Source organism: Bubalus kerabau, chromosome 8, assembly GCF_029407905.1.
Source record: "Bubalus kerabau isolate K-KA32 ecotype Philippines breed swamp buffalo chromosome 8, PCC_UOA_SB_1v2, whole genome shotgun sequence".
In the NCBI taxonomy this organism is placed as follows: domain Eukaryota; kingdom Metazoa; phylum Chordata; class Mammalia; order Artiodactyla; family Bovidae; genus Bubalus; species Bubalus kerabau.
The window spans coordinates 54,783,166-54,803,897 of record NC_073631.1 but is presented as its reverse complement, the minus strand read 5'-3'; the positions used below and the strand labels follow the sequence as shown (position 1 = coordinate 54,803,897).

The following is a 20,732-nucleotide window of genomic DNA, read 5'->3' as shown; positions in this document are numbered from 1 at the left end:
GTCAATTTTAGGTGAGTTTTAGACAAAAAAAGTGGAAATGCCAAGTAGACATTTGAATATGTAAGTCTAAATCATGGAGAGGCAAAAACATCAATCTTTGGTGGTATAAAGCTGTGGAACCAGATGAGATCATCTAGGCATGGAAGCTAGAGAGGGCCAAGGATGGAACCTCAGGGCACCACAGTGTTTAAAGGTGAGGAAGCTGAGATTGAGAAAGAGTTACTTACCTCATTATAAAATGCAAAGTTTTATAAAGATTAAGTAAAAATATGTATGTCTTGTTACTACTGATAAAGACACTCAGTAGTTGTAATTTCTCCCATTTTTTTAATCCTCTTCCCATTCAATGACTCCCACCATCTAGATATAATTAACAAATTATATCCAAGCTTCTCTTCTTTCATTTTGAAATGGGAAATTGTACATCCTGCACGTACCTGTTCATCTTGAGCACCTCAACTCCTGCTCTTCCTTAGATGACAAGTTTATATGATCATTATCATACTTAGAGAAAATCCCCAGAAACAAAAAGAAAAAAAAGTAATGGTCCACAATTAATCTAGATTCTGTGCATCAGGATTAGGTTCAGAAAAGCACAAAACAATGTGGCTTAAATGAGAAAAGGATTTTCTTCTTTTACACAAAACAGGTTGGAAGACAGGTAGTGTGGGGCCTGAGATGGAGGCTGCAAGATGTTGTCAGGGGCCCAGACTCCCATCTTTCTGCTCTGCAATCCCAATGCACAGCTTCTCTCCTCAAGGTCACCTTTGTGGTTCAGATGGCTTCCTGAGTTTCAGGAAGAAGGAGGAAAAGCTGAATCCGCATTTTTAAAATTGACATACAGTATTGTGTTAATTATTGCTATACAACAAAGTGATCAGTTATAGATATATCTAATTTTTTTATATTATTTTTCATTATGGTTTAGCATAGGATACTGAATATACTTCTTTGTGCTATGTAGTAGGACCTTGTTGCTTTTCCATTCTATATATAAAAGCTTACCTCTGCTAACCCCAATCTCCCACTCCCCCTTGGCAACTACCAGTCTGTTCTCTATGTCCCTGTGAATCAACATTCTTTAAGAACCTTCCTTAAAGGCCTGCAAACCTGTTCACCTGCTAAATTCGGTCATTATGTAGTCTTAGAGTCACAGCTAGATGCAAGGAGTGACTGGAAAATGTAGTCTTTAATTTTTTGGCCCCAGTATACCTAAAAACCAGGGTTCTGTTAAGGAATAAGGAGAGAATGGATGTTGATAGGCCACTTATAGTCTCTACACAATGTGTTTATAAGACCAGTATCAACTAGTGTTTTTTATGGAATAAACTATTTCATCTTTCTCTTTTAATTATTAATCCAATAAAAAGATCTATCCCTGACACAGCCATCCACTCTGAGTCCTTTGATCAAGTTTTATTCTACCAGTTTCAGTAAATTCAACATTTATGGACCATCAGTGTTGTACGAGGCATTTGCTTAAGGAAAGTAAGAGATACAAAGATTTACAAATCCTCACCTAATTTACAATTTTATTAGAAAAGAAAAATAAGGACAGAAATCCTAACTGCAATAGGTTACTATAATAGGCATATAAATTAAGAAATCTGGGAGTTCAGAACATAATGAGATTCATTATTCTAGAAGGCTTTAAAGAAGATTTAGTAAAAGAAGATACATATGAATTGGGCCCAGATGGATGGACAAGAAAAGGATATTTCAAATGGAGACAGTCATGTCAGTAAAGTACAAGAATGCTTAAGGAACAAGAGAGATTAATTTGAACATAATAGTATTTGTACAAGACATAGTACTATGTCTATTAATAATAAGCCTTGATGTGTGATCTACTGTGAGCCTCCTTGCCTTCAACATAATGAACTTTCTTATTCTCTCATGATTCTGGGAAGTGTTTGGAAATTGCAACATGGGGTTGGGTGATAGGAGGATACAATCAGGATAAAAGAGGAGTGGGGCATCCTTTGTCCTTTTTGGCTTCCAGCCCCTCACCTCTGGCCATGCCCCCTCCCCCAACTCGTGTCCTGGGAATGAGCCCATCCAGAACCCTCCATGCCCATAGATGTGATGCAATACAGAAGCTGCAGACGCTGCACTCAGTGGTTCTCTCTCGGAAGAACACAGTACACAGTCAGGCACATAGGACTGCAAACATATTGTGAATGAAGACTCACGTGACTCTCGTGAAGCTAAGGTGCCTCCTCCAGAGAGGACTCAAATCATCAAAGGCCTTTAATGTCACCTTAAGATGTTAAGAAATGGGGAGTGACAAAAGGCTTTCAAAACAGAGGGGCAACAAAATCAGGACTGTTACTTGGAATAATAATTCCAACAGCATTGACTCGAAAAGGAAATGTTTCACTCTGTTAAGAGACTCCATTTTGTCTAGTTACCTAAAGCAGAAGCTACAGCTGTACTGAAGGAGAGTGACAACAGGTCAGCAGCCCATGATCACATTGCACTGTTGCTTTATGACGGTGTTTGATGGCACAATTGTTTACAACCCTCTGCTTTCTTCCCTGCCTTATCATTAGTGTTACTTTAGAATAATGAAGCCTGTTCAATCCATTAACTCCACTAACATTTGATCTCCCCATGGACTGAGGTTAAAAATTAATTACTCTTCCAACATATTGATTACATGACTATAAATATAAAAACAGAACTACAGAGCAACTAGAGGGACCTTTGTTTAAATAGCATGTTTGCTCTATTTAAAGGAGAGAATTAATGTTGAAGCACCTTCTGCTAGTGGAAGATGAAAAGCGACCCTAGAGTGCCATCTAGTGTTCACAACATATTTAAATACAGTGAATCAAAGAAAGGTCTGGTTTCAGGTACTGTGTGCAGCTTCTTCCTGTTAGAAGCTAGGCAACATGTGACTTTTTTTTAATTGAAGGATAATTGCTTTACAATATTGTGTTGGTTTCTGCCAAACAGCAACAAACATCTGACTATTAAAAGAGCAAATTCTTCCACTGCCTTTACTGCTTGTCGTCTGAATATAGTTCTCAATTTTAAACAAATACTCATTTTGGAACTTCATCGTGACAAAGGCCTCAGTTCAGCTTCCAGGGAGTGGTGTGTTAATAGAACTGGAGGGCACTGTCTGCAGCTTTGTATCATCCCTCATACAACTCTCTCTTTTTATCTTTCTAGGAAAAAGTTGGCCCTAAGATAGAGCTAGATTTTCACTCTTTATCTCTTTAGCCAGTTTCAGACTAGTTTAAGACCATTTATCTTTAACTAGTTTCAGACTATTTCACCTAATTAAAAGTGAACTCATAATATTTCATGAATTAGAGGATGAATAGTACGGAAGAGGTTAAGAACTGGTGTTAAAATCTCCTGCCGTGGAAATTCATTGTTACTGAGGTGGCTCATATATCAGAGCACTGCCTTTTGCAGACATTAAAATTCACTTTGTTTCATGTCCCTAATACTGCCCAGCCCTTGGGAAGCACGAATCTGACATTATATTAGGCAATTCACACTGACCTAGTAACTCAAAGCAATCATCACTGGTAACTTAAAGTGACTACACTCCAAGTGAAATAGAGCCCAAGGTCACAGTTGTAAATCTTGCCACAGAAAGGCCAAAGATTATAATCTTTATGCCAAGTGCTGCAGATTCCTTTCTGCTGAGCAGAGTCATATTTCAAAGCCTTTACTAATTTGAAACCTATAGGCGGTTGTGACAATAGCAGATATGGCTTAGATGACATCAAACACAAATTTTAAAGAATACCGGTAAATCAGTGGAAAAAGGGCAATTACATTTAGTATAGCTGAGGTTGAGATTTTACAGTGCTAGCTTCACTTTATACTGAAATTTGATTATCATAACATTTATGAATTGAGAGGCTAACAAAGAATTGAATCATGCTTAATTAAGAAGGTGTGTGATCCTGTTTCAGTGTATATTTATACAATTTGCAAGCAGACTCTGAGTTTGCTATGATTATTTGTAGACTGGGAGTTTTAATTCATTTGGAGCTTTTTGCTCTTGCAACCAAAGTCAGAAGTTTGATTTCTAAACAAAATAGACAGCTTCAACGATGGGTCCCTCTAGGCATCTTATCAATGTTTCCTCAGTGGGCTTTAGGACAGTGATTGTGTTAGTTGGCCACTGCTAAAGAAAAACTTTTTAATTTGTTGTTGTTCAACATTTATTACATAAGTAATGTATGCTTTCTGTGTGTAAAATAATCTCAAGATGTAATTTTTTAAAAGGTAGCATTCTTGCAGATTCTAGCAATCCTCTCCAGTGCTACCCTGTTCCAATAGATGCTCTCACTTCCATATTTTCATGCCTTTCATAGAAATATAAACATATATGTTGATTTTAGAGCTTTTAAACAAAAATAGGATTATGCTATGTACATAATCTGCAGCATGATTTTTTTTTTTTTTTCACTTAGCAGTGTAACACAGGTATTCTTCTGGCATATAGCTCAGTCTTTTTCATTGCCTGATATTTTTTAGAACGGGTGTTTCCAAATTCACTTAATCATACGTTTCTTCCTAAGCATTCAGGTTGTTTCCAGGTTTTTTGTTTTGTTTTATTTAGCATTACAAACTAATGCAAAAAAAAATTCTCACACATAATTTGATATACCAGCCTTTTTATCCTTCTAGGATACAGCCCTAAAGATACAAAAAAGTAATAAATAGTCTGGGCAGCCCCTAATATCATGTAAAATATTTGCAGTTGAAAGAGAAGTTTTCTCTTTTGACACACAATAAATCTGTGCATGTTTCATAACAAAAAGACATGACACATTTGCTCTAGATTTGAAGTTCTGGAGAAAACATTTAAAATGGAAAAGAACAAATCTTTATGTTGATATTAGGATCCTCAATGTACTCTCTCCCAAAATTACATTCTATGAAGTGATTTCATAAGATGTAACAACATTAAGTTCTTATCACTGCTCTGTAATCCCGTTATGAGTTAAGTAAAAATCTAAACAAAATGTCCTTGGCTCAGCTACTCCTGAAAAGAGCATTTCAAAAAAAAGTTATTTCAACTTGTTTTTCTAAGAAGAGGACTAACTTGAATGATAGGAAGACCGCTAGACTTGGAGTCAGAGAATTAGGTCAAAGGCCTGGCTGGGTCACTTTTTAATAGTCAGTGTTTATTGAGAACTTACTATGTGCCAGACATAACACATAATGCTTTACATGGATTAACAGATGCAGTCTTCACAGTAACTTGATGATGTACATACTATCATTATCCTCACTTTATAGATGAGGAAACTGGAGCACAGAGAGTTAAAGAACTTGCCCAGGATTGCATAGCTAATAAATAGTTAAACTAGGAATCAAACACAGGCAGTGTTACTCCAAGAATCCATGCTTTTAATCAATGTTCTTTAAGTGGGTAACCTTCAGCCCTTTCCTTCCTAGGATTTAGATAACTTATCTGGAGCATGAGGATAATAAACCTATTCTACCTATTTCCCTAGGTCATTTTGAGGAGTGAGATCATTATATGTAAAAGTCTCAGTAAGTTATAAATCATTACAGTTTTCAATTTCTTTTCTGGTTTTCAGAAATGAGAAAGATGCTGCTGCTGCTGCTTAGCAATGTCCACCTCTTTTGTAACCCCATGGACTGAAGCTCACCAGACTCCTCTATTCATGGAATTCTTCAGGCAAGAATACTGCAGTGGGTTAACATTTCCTTCTCCAGGGATCTTCCCAACCCATGCATCAAACCCATGTCTCGTGCATTGACAGGTGGGTTCCTTACCATTGAGCCACCAGGGAAGCCCGAGTAAGATGCATCCTAGGTTAAATTCCAAAGTAGATGTATCTTTTCAACAGAAGTGTTTATAGTTAGATAAAATCACCTGGCATTGACCTTATAAGACAACTGTACTTTAAAAGTGGGGATGATGACCTTTAGATACAGAATATAAGTATAGCATGTGGAATGCATAGGAGATCTCGAATCAGAGATTCAGACCCAACACTGGTTTCACCTCTTACCAACTTTGTGACATACTCTCTTATTCTTCAAACTTCCCATCTGTAAAACATAGTTCCTATCTCACAGGTAATGAAAGTAGCATACCTGCATGTGCTTTGTAAAAGTGAAAGTGAAGCCGCTCAGTCGTGTCCAGTTCTTTGTGACCCTGTGGACTGCAGCCTACCAGGCTCCTCCATCCATGGGATTCTCCAGGCAAGAGTACTGGAGTGGGGTGCCATTTCCTTCTCCAGGGGATCGTCCCGATCCAGGGATCAAATCCTGGTCTCCCGCATTGGAGGCAGACGCTTTAACCTCTGAGCCACCAGGCAAGCCTTCCAAACAATAGGCTGTTGTTTGTATTACTGCCATGTCAAGGAAGAGTAATATACATGTAGCTCACTCATAAGAAGAAGAAGGAAAGGGTGCCACTAGCAGGGAGTCAACCCCAGTTGCCTCTGTGGCTCAAAAACACTGGAGATGCAGCAGGGGAAAGAAAGGGTGGGGCGAATGGGAAGAATAGCGTGGAAACATGTACATTACCATATGCAAAATAGGTAGCCAGTGAGTATTTGTTGTGTGACACAGGGAGAGCCTGAGTTTGATGACTGTGGCTTTTGTCATATTTTATTTTGCCAACCACAGTTGGCTGAGGCTATTGCCTTGATTCTCTGCCAATCACATGGAAATTATTTTTTCATTCAAGTACCAATATATTTGTTGAGCATCTGCCATATGCCCAGCATTGTGGCATTCATAATAAACAGTGGGAATACAATGTAATCGAAATAAAGTCCCTGTCCTGATGGAATTTACATTCTAGTTGTTTAGTCACTTAGTTGTATGCAATTCTTTGCAATGCCATGGACTGCAGCCCACCAGGCTCCTCTGTCCATGGGATTTCCCAGGCAAGAAGACTGGAGTGGGTTGCCATTCGTTCCTCCAGGGTTCTTCCCAACCCAGGTGTTGAATCTGCATCTCCTGAAAGTCTCCTGCATTGCAGGTGGAATCTTTACTGCTGAGCCACTGGGAAGCCCTTACATTCTAGAGGAGAGACATGAACAAAAGATAAACGAATACACAAAAAATTAAACCAAGTGATAAGAGCATGGCCTACGTGCTAGAAGGAAATTAACATCATAGGTAAGAAGATGGATTGGGAGAGACCCACTTTGGATGGGGTAGTAGAAATAAGGATGGCATCATGAAGATGGACAAGGGAAGACAGATTTAAATTCTAAAGAAAGTGAAAGTGAAGTCGCTCAGTCGTGTCCAACTCTTTGCAACCCCATGGACTATAGCCTACCAGGCTCCTCTGTCTATGGGATTTTCAAGGCAATAGTACTGGAGTGGATTGCCATTTCCTTCTCCAGGAGATCTTCCCCACCCAGGGATCAAACCTGGGTCTCCTGCATTGTAGATAGACGCTTTACCGTCTGAGCCACCACCTGCAATTCAGGAGACCCAGGTTTGATTCCTGGGTTGGGAAGATCCCCTGGAGAAGGGAATGTCAACCCACTCCAATACTCTTGCCTGGAGAATTCCATGGATAGAGGAGCCTGGCAGGCTACAGTCCATGGGATTGCAGACTCAGACATGATTGAGCGACTAACACTTTAAAGGCAGAACTGGTGTAACTTGATGGATCTGTTGACAGATATAAGGAAAGAGAATTAGCAGATGACTATGAGTCTTCTGCAATAGACAATTGAAAGAACTGTGTCACTATTTACTTGTTCATATGTAAGATATTGGAAGAGTGGTTGTGAAAATCAGGAGTACCATTTAGGATATGGTGATTTTTTAAAGTCTTTAAGCCAATCAAATGTCAAGTTTAAAGTGTTAACCCAGAGCACAAAGGCAAGTTCTAGACTGAAGGGGAAAAACTTGGATGTCCTTTTTCGGGGGAGGGATGTCTTGACAGTACTGAAAACCTTAGGGATCTATATTAAGCTGTTGAATATTACTTTTGCCTTCGTTATTGATGTATTAGTAACAGAAGTCTGGAAACTATCAAGAATGGAGTTTTAAATCCCTATTAGTGAAATTTCAGGAACACTATAATCCTCAGGAAAAATATTTTGGCCAGAAATTGAAACAGATTTCTTAGACTCTGCAAAGTTATGCCTATGGAGTGATCTGCCATTCTGGTTGGGACGTGATGAACTGGAATGAGATCGAACTTGGACCAAGATGGACCTGGGTTTGAATTCCAGTTCTCTCATCGTGAAGTTATGTGGCTTTAAGGAAGTTTCTTGTCCTTTTTATCTTCTGTTTAATTACCTAAACAACAAAAATTCAAATGCCTACATTGTAGTTCAGTTCAGTTCAGTCGCTCAGTCGTGTCAGACTCTTTGCGACCCCATGAACTGCAGCACGCCAGGCCTCCCTGTCCATCACCAACTCCCAGAGTTCACCCAAACTCATGTCCATTGAGTCGGTGATGCCATCCAGCCATCTCATCCTCTGTCGTCCCCTTCTCCTCCTGTCCCCAATTCCTCCCAGCATCAGAGTCTTTTCCAATGAGTCAACTCTTCGCATGAGGTGGCCAAAGTATTGGCGTTTCAGCTTTAGCATCATTCCTTCCAAAGAACACCCAGGACTGATCTCCTTTAGAATGGACTGGTTGGATCTCCTTGCAGTCCAAGGGACTCTCAAGAGTCTTCTCCAACACCACAGTTCAAAAGCATCAATTCTTCGGTGCTCAGCTTTCTTCACAGTCCAACTTTCACATCCATACCTGACCACTGGAAAAACCATAGCCTTGACTAGACGGACCTTTGTTGGCAAAGTAATGTATCTGCTTTTTAATATGCTGTCTACGTTGGTCATAACTTTCCTTCCAAGGAACAAGTCTTTTAATTTCATGGCTGCAATTACCATCTGCAGTGATTTTGGAGCCCAAAAAATAAAGTCTGAAAATTACAAATAATATATGCAAAAAATGCCTAGCACAGGATGGTGTTCAGCAAATAGTGAAGTGAAGTGAAGTCACTCAGTCGTGTCCAATTCTTTGTGACCCCATGGACTGTAGCCTACCAGGCTCCTCCATCCATGGGATTTCCCAGGAAAGAATACTGGGGTGAGTTGCCATTTCCTTCTCCAGGGGATCTTCCCGACCCAGGGATCAAACCTGGGTCTCAAACATTGCAGGCAGACACTTTAACCTCTGAGCCACCAAATAGTAGCAACATTAAATTCCATTTCTTCCCTACATCGTAAGATTTCTTGAAAGACACCACCTCTAATTTCATACCTCATTCTCCCCTTCACTCCAATCAAGTTTTCCATTTCTCCAATTCCACAGGATCTCCTCTGGTCAGATCACCAGTGGTATTTAATTTGTCCTCAGTTTTGCACCTCTTCTCCACAGCATTTTGACCCAGGTGATCACTTCTCCTTTGTTGATTACCTTTCTTCTCTTGGCTTCAATGACACCATACCATTCTGGTTTCCTGCCTGTATCACAGAAAACTCCTTATCAGTCTCATTTGCTGGATCATTTCCCAACTCAGACTCAGTGTCTCAAGTTCAGTGCTAGAGGTCCTTTTCTTTTGTGGCCTCACTCTCTCCAAAGTAATGTTATCCAGTCCTGTCATTTTTAAATACTTCTATACACTCCCAAATTTCCTTCTTCCCCTGAACTCCAAATTCATACATTCAGCACTTCCTTGGCATCTTCATGTAATAAGCCCATCAAGTTTAACAGATAAAAAACCAGCCTATACCCTTCCCATCTGTATGTTAAACTCATAATCAGCCTTTACTAACCAATTTAATTCTGCATCCCCTTTATGCAGAATCTTCTCCAATCTACCAAATCCATGTTAGTCTTTCTTGCCTGTGTGGCCTCTTTAACATACTCTTGTTGTTTTATTTTTCTAGCTATATGACAATTATTTACTAGCTTGGTATCATGTAGTGAGCTCTGTGATAACAGACACTATGTTTTATCTTAGCATCTCTAGCACTCATCCTGGGATATTATAAAATGTCATTGATAAATATTTGCTTATAGAGAAAAACAAAGAATCTAAAGACAAATGCATTCAGCAACCTAACAAACATGAATTATGAAAATAAGTTGTGTTTCTAAGTCACCATTTAGAAAGTATCAGTGAAAAATGTCATATATTATTCTTCTTCAGTATTTACCAGTAAGGAATGATGGGAAAATAGAAATTATATTTTCTGAAAACCTGCTTAATGATCAAAGCTCAAAGACTTGGAAATCACACAGTTTTGAGAACCGTTTGTCATTGCAATGCCTCTCCTCTCCATTTGCTGTTATGCAAAAAGCCAGGTAACAAAATCTTTATTTTGCATGCATCTTATAGTTGCTTTGGTTAAAAAGAAAAGCCAGTGGTCTGCTTATTATGAGCCATCTAGGTTGTTTTGGAATTCCTGAATTAAATGCACAAATCAGTTCTTCTAATAGTCCTTGGAAATACAGAGCAACCAAGCAACTGCTAAAAGGAAAGGAGATGCTTGATGTTCTTTTGGTGGAGCCTGAAAATACTAGGAACACCAAAAAATGCTGGAACCATTACACTGCAGAGTCAGTGTTAACTGGAGAACTGCACTAAAAATATAAAGCTCTTTTTTTTTTCCCACTGTTATTCCCTAAAAATATCTGAAAAATCTACAATAGGATGTGCATCTCAATTATACCATGAGATCTCTCCTGCACAAAACAGAAAACAATCTTCCCCACTTCTCACGGCCTGTCCTTCTTACTACTAAAGTTAGGATATTATATTTTTTAAAATCCCTATTAAAAGGAACCTGTTGAAGATGGCGGAGGAGTAGGTGGACATGGAATACATCTCTGTCCGCATCAGGAATAAACCCTCAAACACAGAAGTGCATGCAGAATGCCAGGTGAGAGTGGACAGGAGTACCTGACCAGTGGAAAAGAACATACTGACCCACGTAAAACTCAGTAGGACGAAGGAACTAGGGGAAAACGGGGGACTGTTAGAAGGCCTGGACCTGCCCTCAGCAGGTGGGGGACCTGAAGCAGGGGTCTGACCCCCACATCGGGGGCAATTGTCTGAGTCAGAGGAGAAACATTTCAGGCTGAGAGGGAAATAGCTGATCTGTGGCAGCCTAAATGAAAGAGATGGGAATACCAGACCACCTGACCTGCCTCTTGAGAAACCTATATGCAGGTCAGGAAGCAACAGTTAGAACTGGACATGGAATGACAGACTGGTTCCAAATAGGAAAAGGAGTATGTCAAGGCTGTATATTGTCACCCTGCTTCTTTAACTTATACGCAGAGTACATCATGAGAAACGCTGGGCTGGAAGAAGCACAAGCTGGAATCAAGATTGCCAGAAGAAATATCAATAACTCAGATATGCAGATGACACCACCCTTATGGCAGAAAGAGAAGAGGAACTAAAAAGCCTCTTGATGAAAGTAAAAGAGGAGAGTGAGAAAGTTGGCTTAAAGCTCAACATTCAGAAAACTAAGATCATGGCATCTGGTCCCATCACTTCATGGGAAATAGATGGGGAAACAGTAGAAACAGTGTTAGACTTTATTTTGGGGGGCTCCAAAATCACTGCAGATGGTGATTGCAGCCATGAAATTAAAAGACGCTTACTCCTTGGAAGGAAAGTTATTACCAACCTAGACAGCATATTCAAAAGCAGAGACATTACTTTGCCAACAAAGGTCCATCTAGTCAAGGCTATGGTTTTTCCAGTGGTCATGTATGGATGTGAAAGTTGGACTGTGAAGAAAGCTGAGCACCGAAGAATTGATGCTTTTGAACTGGGGTGGTGGAGAAGACTCTTGAGAGTCCCTTGGACTTCAAGGAGATCCAACCAGTCCATTCTAAAGATCAGTCAATATTGTAAAGTTTAAAATAAAATTAAATTAAAAAAAATAAAATAAAATAAAGATCAGTCCTGGGTGTTCTTTGGAAGGACTGATGCTGAAGCTGAAACTCCAGTACTTTGGCCACCTCATGCAAAGAGTTGACTCATTGGAAGAGACTCTGATGCTGGGAGGGATTGGGGGCAGGAGGGGAAGGGGACGACAGAGGATGAGATGGCTGGATGGAATCACCGACTCGATGGACATGAGTTTGAGTGAACTCCAGGAATTGGTGATGGACAGGGAGGCCTGGCATGCTGCAATTCATGGGGTTGCAAAGAGTCGGACACGACTGAGCGACTGAACTGAACTGAACTGAACTGAAATGGAATGAAAATCAGACAGTCCTTGCCTCAGCCATGCATACCACAGATGGTGCAGAGGCTGGGAGCTGGAGTTTAGGGATTGTGGAGCAATCCCAGGGCGAGGGCTGCTGTTGACTGCAGAAAGACGGATGGAGGGTTGTGAGGGAGGAGACTGTAGTGGGAAAAGCCTGTGGAGGAAAGCCGGGCAGCCATGGAAGCAAGGAGATTGTGCTTAGTCACGCGTAGGGCGTGGAGCCATCACCATAGTCTCTCCCCCGCCACCACACACAAGCCAGCATTGGCCGCTGAACAATAGAGAGGCTGGCCCATCAAATGCCTGAGGCACTGAACTAGAGTAGGACCCCAGGCAGGGGGCCCCTCTATGTGCCTGATGCACAGAACAACAGAGAAGGATCCCAAGCTAGGAAGCCCTTTAAGTGCCTGAATGGCAGAGCTATGGAGAAAGACTGGCCAAAGAAGCCTTCTGATCGCCAGCTACAAGAGCCTCAAAAAAAGACTCTGATAGGGTCATAACTTCTGCAGCAGAGGCAGTCCATGTCCCTGAACACTTGGTGCCACCAGGGTCCCCACAAGCCAAGCAGCAGCACTACCTTCACGCTCAACTCTTGCTGGGCCAGAGGTGCCACAGGCAAAAAAAGTTTTGCACCTGTATGCAGGGTCTTGGGTAATGTCCAACTCTTTGCGGCCCTGTGGACTGTGGCCTACCAGGCTTCTCTGTCAGGGAGGGGGTTCTCCAGGCAAGAGTACTGGAGCGTATGGGCCAATACCGGTTGACATACTCTTCTAGAGCACTATATTTCCTGCTGCCTTAGCCACCAACTCCCCTGAGTACCTGGTGCTGCCAGAACCCCTGCAACTCAAACAGCTGCACTACCTGCACACAGGCGCAAACCCAAGTCCTCCAGGGCAGCCTCAGGAGCAAACCCCAGGAAACAACCCATATCCAGAGGTGGAAATAAAACCGCAATTGAAACCCAGGGGCGGTGTGACTAAGGAAGAAGACCCAAAACCCTTCCACCAGGTGTACAAGCTGCAGATTAAATCCACGCGATAAACTAGGCAGACTCTGTGTCCGTGAAATATATAAAACATCATTGAGAACTCCCACAAAAGAAAACCCACTAGTTCTGATAGCTGTGGACATTGGAGGCAAGAACACAGAGGAGTAGGAGCAAATTAGAATCTGAGCTGCCCCGACAGCAGGTCCAGAGATCAGCACAGTGTTATATAGAGGGCATCCTAGGGAGGTGAAATGGACTGTGACTCCCAGCGAGGGAAAGGACTCTAACAGCCGTGACTCAAGAAAAACATTTATTATTCTTATGTTTTGACTTGTTCTGTAGATTCGTTTGGATTTTTTTTCTCTTTTTCTCTGTTTTCCCCCCTCTGTTGTAGTTGTCGATTTTATTGGCACTATGAAATCTAACTAAGCTTTTGAGCTTTTTTTTTTTCTTTTTTTTCTCAGTCACATTTTTTATTGTTGTTGTAAACCTCTGCCTCTCTGTTGAGCTTTTGCAGTTCTGGAGAGTGGTTTGTTTTTTTTTTTTAAACCCATTATTATTATCTTTTCTACATTTATTCCTTTGTTTGCTTTTCCTACTGTTCTTTTCCCTTTGTAGTTAATCTTTAATATATATAAAATCTTCTTTATCTATCTCTACTTAACTTTGCATATCTGTCTTTCTTTTCTTTCTTTCCTTTAGTCTCAACATATTTGTTAGTTTTATTTTCATTGCATTATACCCCAATTGGCACCTTGCTTTAGTTTTGTTTTCCAGTTTGTGCTTTAGTTAAATTTGTTCTGGTAGAGATAATTTTTGGTTCCCTTTATTTGCCAGGTCAATCTATTGTACTTTATTTTTGTTGGACTGTTTTGATTTTGCTTATGGTTGTATACATATATGTGTATATTCAGTCACACTTTTTATTGTTGTTATAAACCTCTGCCTCTATGTTGGGCCTTCGCAGTTCTGTGGAGTTTTCCTTTTTTTCCTTTTCTCTTTCTTCTTCCATTTTTTTTTCTTTCCTCTTTTTTATAAGTTTAATTTTAAATTTTCTTAAACCTGTTATACTTTTCCTACATTTATTCCTTTGTTTGCCTTTCCTACTGTTCTTTTCCCCTTGCAGTTAATCTTTAATGTATATAAATCTTCTTCATCTACCTCTATTTAACTTTGCATAGCTGTCCTTTCTCTCCTTTCCTCTCAACATATTTGTTAGTTTTATTTTCATTGCCTTATTCCCCAGTTGGCACTTTGCTTTAGTTTTGTTTTCAAGTTTGTGCTTTAGTTAGTTTCATTCTAGTAGATATAATGTTGAGTTTCCTTTGTTCGCCAGGTCAATCTATTGTACTTTATTTTCACTGGACTGTTTTCATTTTGCTTATGGGTATATATGTACATGTGTATATTCAGTCACACTTTTTATTGTTGTTATAAACCAACATTTGAATTATAGGGTTACCAGAAGAAGAAGAGAAAAAGAAAGGGCATAAGAAAATTTTTGAAGAGATTATAGTTGAAAATTTCCCCAACATGGAAAAGAAAATAGTCAATCAAGTACAAGAGGCACAGAGTCCCATACAGGATAAACTGAAGGAGAAACATGCCAAGACACACACTAATCAAACTAACAAAGAAAGAATATTAAAAACAGCAAGGGACAAGCAACAAGTAACATACAAGGGAAACCGCATATGCTTAACAGCTGATCTTTCAGCAGAAATTCTGCAGACCAGAGGGAATGGCAGGGTATATTTAAAGTACTGAAAGGGAAAAATCTACAACCAAGATTACTGTACCTGGCAAGGACCTCATTCAAAATTGATGGAGAAATAAAAAGCTTTACAGACTACCAAAGTTAAGAGAATCAGTACCACCAAACCAGCTTTATAACAAATGTTAAATGAACTTATATAGTCAATAAATAAAGAGAAGAGGAAAAAAAAGGTATACAAAATCAACCCCAAACAATTAAGAAAATTGCACTGGAACATATATATCAATAATTACTTTAAATGTAAATGGATTAAATGCTCCAACCAAAAGACAAAGACTGGCTGAATGGATACAAAAACAAGACCCATATATATACTGTCTACAAGAAACCCACTTCAGACCTCAAGACACATATAGACTGAAAGTGAGAGGACAGAAAAATATACTCCATGCAAATGGGAAGCAAAAGAAAGCTGGAGTAGCAATCCTCATATCAGACAATATAGACCTTAAAATAAAGAAGATTACAAGAGATAAAGAAGGACACTACATGATGATCAAGGGATCAATCCAAGAGGAAGACATAACAGTTGTAAATACCTATGCACCCAACATAGGAACACCTCAATACATAAGACAAACACTAACAGACATAAAAGAAGAAACTGACAGTAGCACAAAAATAGCAGGAGACTTTAACACCCCACTCACACCAATGCACAGATCATCAGAACAGAAAATGAATAAGGAAATGCAAGTCTTAAATGATACATTAGATGAGATGGATCTCAATATCTTCAGGACTTTCCATCCAAATGCAGAAAAATATACCTTCTTCTTGAGTGCACATGGAACATTCTCCAGGATAGACCACATTGGGTCACAAATCAAACCTCAGTAAATTTAAGAAAATTGAAATCTTCCTCTCTGAAAATTGAAAGCATCTTCTCTGACCACAACACTATGAGACTAGATATCAATTACAAGAAAAAACTGTAAGAAACACAAGTACATGGAGATTAAACATCACGTTTCTAAGTAACCAACAGGTTACTGAAGAAATCAAAAGGGAAATCAAAAAAATTCTAGAAACAAATGGCAATGAAAATATGACAACTCAAAACCTATGGGGTGCAGCAAAAGCCGTCCTAAGAGGGAAGTTTATAGTAATACAATCCTACCTCAAGAAACAAGAAAAACATCAAATAGACAGCCTAACTTTACACCTAAAACAACTGGAAACAGAAAAACAAAAATCCCCCCAAAATTAGTAGAGGGAAAGAAATCATAAAGATCTGAGCAGAAATAAATGAAAAAGAAATGAAAGAAACAATAGCAAAGATTAATAAAACTAAAAGCTGGTTCTTTGAGAAGATAAAATTGACAAGCCTTTAGCCAGATTCATCAAGAAAAAAGAGAAGAATCAAATCAACAAAATTAGAAATGAAAAAGGAGAGGTTACAACAGACAATGCAGAAATACAAAGGATTATAAGGGACTATTATGAACAACTATATGGCAATAAAATTGGTAACCTGGAAGAAATGGACAGATTCTTAGAAAAGTTCAATCTTTGAAGACTGAACCAGGAAGAAATAGAAATTATGAACAACCCAATTACAAGCACTGAAATTGAAGCTGTAATCAAAACTCTCCCCAAAAACAAAAGCCCAGGACCAGATTGCTTCACAGGAGAATTCTATCAAAAATTTAGAGAAGAGCTAATGCCTATCCTTCTAAAACTCTTTCCAAAAAATTGCAGAGGAAGGAACACTTCCAAACTCATTCTACAAGGCCACCATCACCCTGATACCAAAAACAAAGACAACACAAAAGAAGAAAACTACAGGCCATTATTACCGATGAACATAGATGCAAAAATCCTCAACAAAATTTTAGCAAACAGAATTCAGCAACACATCAAAAAGCTCATACACCATGATCAAATTGTGTTTATTCCAGGGATGCAAGGGTTCTTCAATATATGCAAATCAATCAATGTGATAGACCATATTAACAAATTGAAAGCTAAAAACCATATGATAATCTCAATAGATGCAGAAAAAGCCTTTGACAAAATTCAGCAGCCATTTATGATTAAAACTCTTCAAAAAATGGGCATAAAAGGAACCTACCTCAACATAGCAAAGGCCATATATGATAAACCTACAGCAAACATTACTCTTAATGGTGAAACACTGAAATCATTCCCCCTGAGATGAGGAACAAGACAAGGGTATCCACTTTCACAACTATTATTCAACATAGTTCTGGAAGTCCTAGCTACAGCAATCAGAGAATAAAAAGAAATAAAAGGAATCCAGATTGGAAAAGAAGAAGTAAAGCTCTCAGTGTTTGTAGATGACATGATACTGTACATGGAAAACCCTAAAGATAGTGTCAGAAAATTACTAGAGCTCATCAGTGAGTTTAGCAAAGTTGCAGGATATAAAATTAATACACAGAAATCACTTGCATTTCTATATACTAACAATGAAAAATCAGAAATAAAAAATTAAAGAATCAATCACATTTACCATTGCAACAAAAAGAATTAAATATCTAGGAATAAACATATCTAAGGAGACAAAAGAACTGTATACAGAAAATTATAAGACACTGATGAAAGAAATAAAAGATGACATAAACAAAGAGAGATTCTATGTTCTTGGGTAGAAGAATCAATATTGTGAAAATGACTATACTACCAAATGCAATCTGCAGATTCAATGTGATCCCTATCAAATTACCAATGGCATTTTTGACAGAACTAGAACAAAAAATTTCACAATTCATATGGAAACACAAAAGACCCCAAATAGCCAAATCAGTCTTGAGAAAGAAGAATGGAGCTGGAGGAATCAACCTTCCTGACTTCAGATTATACTACAAAGCTACAGTTATCAGGATAGTATAGTACTTGCACAAAAACAGAAATAAAAACCAATGGAACAAGATAAAAAGCCCAGAAATTATTAAAAAAAAATGGGCATAGAAGGAACCTACCTCAACATAGTAAAGGCCATATATGATAAGCCTACAGCAAACATTACTGTATAATAAAATAACACCATGCACCTATGGGTACCTTATTTTTGACAAAGGAGGCAAGAATATACAATAGGGCAAAGACAGCCTCTTCAATAAATGGTGCTAGGAAAATTGGACAGCTACATGTAAAAGAATGAAATTAGAACACTTCCTAACACCATACACAAAGATAAACTCAAAATGCATTAAAGACCTAAATGTAAGACCAGAAACTATAAAACTATTAGAGGAAAACATAGAACACTCAATGACATGAATCAAAGAAAGATCCTCTGTGACCCAGCTCCTAGAGTAATGGAAATAAACACAAAAGTAAACAAGTGGGACCTGATTAAACTTAAAAGCTTTTGCACAACAAAGGAAACGATAAACAAGGTGAAAAGACAACCCTGCAAATGGGAGAAAATAATAGCAAATGAAACAAAGGATTTTTTTGACAAAGGATTTTTCTGACAAAGGATTAATTTCCAAAATATACAAGCAGCTCATACAACTCAATACCAGAAAAGCAAACAACCTAATCAAAAAGTGAGAAAAAAAACCTAAATAGACATTTCTCCAAAGAAGTCATACAGGTGGCTAACAAACACATGAAAGATGCTCAACATCACTCATTATTAGAGAAATGCATATCAAAACCACAATGAGATATCACCTCACACCAGTCAGAATGGCCATCATCAAAAAGTCTACAAAACAAATGCTGGAGAGGGTGTGGAGAAAAGGGAATGCTCATGCAGTGTTGGTGGGAATGTAAATTGAGACAGCCACTATGGAAGACAGTATGGCAATTCCTTTAAAAACTAGGAATAAAACCACCAGATGACCCAGCAATCCCACTCCTAGGCATATTTCCTGAGGAAACTAAAATTGAAAAAGACACATGTATCCCATTGTTCATTGCAGCACTATTTACAACAGCTAGAACATGGAAGCAACCTAGATGCCCATCAACAGATGAAGGATAAAGACGTTGTGGTACATATACAAATGGAATATTACTCAGCCATAAAAAAGGAACACATTTGAGTCAGTTCTAATGAGGTGGATGAACCTAGAACTTATCATACAGAGTGAAGTGAGTCAGAAAGAGAATGATAAATATCATATTCTAATGCACATATATGGAATCTAGAAAAATGGTTCTGAAGAATTTATTTACAGGGCAGCAGTGGAGAAACAGACATAGAGAATAGACTTATGGACCTGGGGAGAGGGGAGGAGAGGGTGAGTTGTACAGAAAGAGTAACATGAAAACTGATATTACCATATGTAAAATAGATAGCCAATGGGAATTTGCTGTATGGCTCAGGAAACTCAAACAGGGGCTCTGTATCAACCTAGAGGGGTGGGATTGGGAGGGAGATGGGAGGGAGGTTCAAAAGGGAGGGGATATATCTATACCTATGGCTGATTCATGTTGAGGTTTGACAGAAAACAACAAAATTCTGTAAAGCAATTATACTTCAATAAAAAAATAAATTAAAAAATAAAAATTAAAAAAAAAAAACCTTTAAGCACCTGTTAAGGTTTCCTCTGTGCAGAAATTCTCATTACTCTGTTGACTGTATTAGTCTGTCAGATTTTCAAAGAGAAAGCAGATCCCAAGAGGTAAAGAGAGTAAGAAATAGGAAGCTATTGACAGAAAAGGAATTCTGAAAAGGGAGGAACAGAACTGGATGCAAAATTCAATCTACTTTTGACTAAAGCAGGCCTCAACTTTTACATAACAGATGTGGTGATGAAAACCTGCATATAAAGGAACCAGAGCAGTCGCTTTCCAATGTGATAAGAGTTAGGATCTGTTGACCTGAAACAGACTGCCAGATATTTCTCAGCAAAGAGGAGTTTATTTGGCATCAGTTGTTTAGTTGCTCAGTCATCTCTGACTCCTTGCAACCTCATGGACTGCAGCAAGCCAGGCTTCCCTGTCCTTCAGTATTTCCCAGAGTTTGCTCAAACTCCTGTCTATTGAATTGGTGATGCCATCCAACCATCTCATCCTCTGTCACCCCCTTCTCCTCCTGCCTTCAATATTTCCCAGCATCAGGGTCTTTTCCAGTGAGTTGGCTCTTAGCATCAGGTGGCCAAAGTATTGGAGCTTCAGCTTCAGCTTCAGTATCAGTCCTTCCAATGGCATCAGTAGAGAATTACAATTCTGCAACCATGGAGAGCCACAGGGCAAGGGAAAAAGAAATCTTTTATAGAGGGAAAAGGCATTAGGGAGGTGTGTAGTAAACAAAGAGTCCATGGTTTTTCATTGACTGAGTCCTTGCCAGAAGAGAAGTCTTTCTTGGGGCTTGCTGGGCCCTGCTGTTGTTGCAGGGCATGGGAACTCCCCCTTCTGGTTGCCCAGCTGTATTTAACTGAGGCTTCTCTTAATTCTTATTTACAGATTAAGCCTCAAGAGTCTCTGCGGCTCGAGATGATTCTCAGTCTCCAAAGAAAATCATTCTTCATGTTGTGCTAATCTTACAGTGACAAAGACAGAACTCGTAAGTTTTAATGACTTGCATAAGCATCAGAGATTAAAAGCAAATATAGAGTTCCTATCTTGGAGTGGGTTTCATTTATAATGCCTTACATGGGACCTGACTGAATAAGATCACTTTACATTTGCATTTTCATTAAAATTGTGAGAAAACCTTAAAAAAACAAGAACTCCACCTAAAATGTCAGAACCAGAAGGGAAACCCACAATAATGAAATGTTTTGCTTGTGGGAGTTTAAGAAACAATATGATATACAAAACTGCCTGTAC

At 38.9% G+C, this 20,732-nt stretch overlaps 1 protein-coding gene across 3 annotated transcripts in view; it reads left to right on the top strand.

Annotated features, from left to right (window-relative positions):
* The window catches only part of MET (MET proto-oncogene, receptor tyrosine kinase), a 149,317-nt gene extending 128,886 nt beyond the window's left edge, over positions 1-20,431 (top strand). Inside the window, exons 21-22 of one of the 3 annotated variants that reach the window (XR_008717828.1) lie at positions 5,577-5,762; positions 20,367-20,431. The gene's annotated coding sequence lies outside the window, so the exon portion shown is untranslated. The remainder of the gene's footprint in view (positions 1-5,576; positions 5,763-20,366) is intronic. The other 2 variants (XR_008717827.1, XR_008717826.1) reach the window with 2 other exon arrangements.
* Positions 20,432-20,732: the final 301 nt, after the last annotated feature.